Raw genomic sequence first — 3,656 nt, forward strand, 5'->3', positions numbered from 1 at the left:
GTAAAGGCTTACAATTTCCATGGTCATACAACTTAAGACAGAGTAACATGCCTGTCAGTTTAACAGCCCTCAAAGTTCCCCTCCATCTCACCAGAGCCTACAGAGCTACATGGGTGGCATTAGCATCAAAGAAGTTGCCCCCAAAGAATATCGGATTTTTTTAGCCAACGTCAGCGTCGTAACTATACACGGTTCACATAACGGAGAAGTGAGGGCCGCCTTCAGAATGTACTCCTTTTGTTACATTATTTTCAGCAGGAAGACACCATCACCAAAAAAATGAGGTCTGACCATCTTCCAGGTTAGATTTCAGCCAATGCTTGCCTGAAAGTGTCATTCAAGAATTGACATTAAAAATGATATGAGGAGCACCTGGCTGGCTCACTCGGTTAAGTGTCCGACTCTTGACTTTGGCTCACGTCATGATCTCATAGCTTGTGGGTTCGAGCCCCACTTTGGGCTCTGTGCGGACAGCCCAGAGCCTGGAGCCTGCTTCAGATTCTGTGTCTCGCTCTCTCTCTCTGCCTCTCCTCCGCTCGTACTCTGTCTCTTTCTCTCAAAAATAAATAAAACATTAAAAAATGTGTTTAAAAATCAAATGAAATAACAACCAAAGTGTTTTTAAAAAATGGAAGGTAAAAGGGGCATCTGGGTGGCTCAGTTGGTTAAGTGTCCGACTCTTGATTTCGACTCAGGTCAGGATCTCGCAGTTCCTGGGTTTGAGCCCCACATCAGGCTCTGTGCTGACAGTGTAGAGCCTGCTTGGGATTCTCTCCCTCTCTCTCTCTCCAAATGAATACTTTTTTTTTTTTAAAGCATCAAATAAAAAGTTTTAAACAGCCTCTTTTCGTTGGGGCTCATCCACATGGCACTGGATGCGGGTGAGGTGGGGACTTCCTCAAGGTCAGAGACTCTCTGTGTTTCTTTTACTCTTCAGGTCCCTGAGAGGAGCCCCCGTGACAGGTGCTCCATGCACACTTGGGGCTACGGTGGCTGCTGTGTGACAGCTGCCTTGAGAGTAATCATCTCTGGTAATCGGTTCCTTCAGCTGGTCACTTATAATTTTTCTTCAAAGTAACAGTCAATGCTCACCTGTCAACGTTAGCAAAAAACAAAAAAAAAAACAAAAAAAAAAGTGAAAAACAGATATCTTTACTCTGAATGTCGTTGAGGAAATCAGATCTTTCCAACAGTGCAAGTTTGGTTTGGCACAAGAGAAACCCTTACGATAACACGATTTATGGCCATCTGAAATCCCCCCCCCCCCCCCCCCCCCCCCCCCCCCGCTGAAATGGCCTTGGATTTGGCAGCCTTTTTCCTCGAGAAGCCAATCTTCATGTTAGCTTTAATTCCGTGTTTGCTCACTAAGTCCTGTATTATATGCAAGGCTCTGTTGACTACCACAAGTGGTTTGGCGTTTTGAACTTTCTCGTGGATGTCGGGATGTTGATCACAGGGCCGCAATGCATTGTGGGTGGTCTAAAGGACAACGGCCCTGGAAATCAGGCAGGTAACACCAGGCTCTATCCCGGGGTGCCTGGATAAGAGCTGATCCCACTCCTGTCCAGGCAGTTCCTGAACCACACTAAAGGTTCAGATGCACTTCGAACAAAGGAGTCTGTAGTAAATGCTTACTAAATACTTGTTAAATAAATGAATTTCACCTTTTTTTAATTAAAAAAAAATTTTTTTTTATTTGAGAGAGAGAGAGAGCGGGCAAGCGGGAGAGAGGGTCAGAGGGAGAGAAAAAAGAGAATCCCAGGCGGGTTCTACGTGCAGCATGAGTGGGCCCAATGATGCTGGGATCATGACGTGAACTGAGTCAGGCACTCAACCGTCTGAGCCACCCCGGTGCCCCAGAATTTCATCCTTTTAAATTTAGAGGACTTTCACTTATTTTATAAGACACCTTAGAGTTAATGCGTGCTATTGATTCACTTAATTCCCTTGAAATTTTAAGAAATTTACCCACATGCACGCACATACCCCCCCCCACACAAATCCAGGTGGAAAAGAATCTATTTTGTAGAAATGCTCTTGTTGGACCTTACAAATGATGGTTTCTATTGAGATGCAAAATTTTCATAATGGTTAGAGAAATCCAATTTCTCTAACGTTTCCGAGCTTCAAAAGACTTCAAATGTCTAAATCCTTTGAGTCTCAACTACTAAAAATGAACACTACCACACACACACAGTCAGTGACTGGATATTTCTATGAGAGTGAAAATTGGAGCTCACCCAAACTTTCACTGTTCAACACCTATTGAGAATCTGCTTCGTCAGATTTTCATTCCCTTTAATTCTGTTTCTTCATCTGTCTGGTGCAAATAATAAAACTACCCTGTGGCATAAGTTAGTTGTTAGGAGTAAATGAAACAGTGCATGCAAAGGAATGAGTGCATTTGTATTCACAAATTGAGTCTGAAAGCGGGAAGGACCCCAGACTTCTTTGGTTGAGAAATGAGAAAATTAAGCCTCAGAGAGGGTAAAGTGAAGAAAGTCACACAGCTTGTCAGGGGACAATCCAGAATCAAACCTGGATCTCAAGACACCCAGTCCAGTGCTATTTCCACAGAATTACACTACACTCTGAGCTAAACTAACTCTGAAATAATTAATAGTAAGTGTTGTGTCATAAAACCCCCCATAAAGTTCTTCCCTCCAGCTAGCCACTCAACGACAACAACAGCAACAACAAAATGTATCCTAGTTTGGATTGTAATGCAAGCCTCAACAGTGACTAATTTGATTTATTTTCCAGATTAGTTCCCATAGATGCTTTTCCAAATGCTTTTTCTACAGGCTTTCTCATGGAAATAGGAGCTAAATATGAACACTCATTAATCTTTTTCTTCTATCGGAGAAGAAATTTTAATAGAACTGCCAGCTATCACATCAGGCATCCTGAGTTCTTCCGCATTGTCTTCCCATCACTGAGATGGTGAGTCCTTGAGAATAACCTGCTGACCCGCTCTGGGAGAGCTGTCACAGGAAGCCGTGGGGCTGGGGTTGGGGGTGGCAGGGAGGCGGAAGCTGTCTCAGCTTCTCTACCCTTGCCTCTCCTTTCTTCCAAGGTCCTCTCTACCTGAATGATTCCCAAAGCTGGCCGACTCGTCGGAACCGACTGGGGAGCTTGTATGTTTGTTTAAAAAGAACTTGTTCATGTATTTTAATTTTTTAGCCTTTTATTATAGACATTGTCAAACAAACCCAAAAGTCGACATCACGGTATAATGAATGCCACGTATTCCCATCTTGCCCCAACAAACCAGCCACCCTCTGTCCATATTTTCTCATCTATTCTTACCCAATTTTTTGCCCTCTTCTGGATTTCTTAAAAGCCAACTGCGCTCACCACATCATCTCATGCACGGAGACAGTATATATAGCGAACAGGAAAGGACTCAAAAAAACAACGACAACCGTAATCACAACATCATGCTCATACTCGACAAGTTAGTGGTGAATCCATAGTATCGTCTAACACCCAGCGTGTGTTCAGTTTTCCCAGGTTTTCTTTCAGATGTGTTTTTAGGCTGGTGTTTGAATCAAAATCCAAACAAGATCCCAAAAATGTATTTGGCTGACCTGTTTTCCAAACCTCTTTAAAGAGGTACTGTCTCCCTTGCCCACTTTCGTTTTCTCTAGCCTTGG

Source organism: Panthera onca, chromosome B1 (genome assembly GCF_046562875.1).
Source record: "Panthera onca isolate mPanOnc1 chromosome B1, mPanOnc1 haplotype 2, whole genome shotgun sequence".
Classification (NCBI taxonomy): domain Eukaryota; kingdom Metazoa; phylum Chordata; class Mammalia; order Carnivora; family Felidae; genus Panthera; species Panthera onca.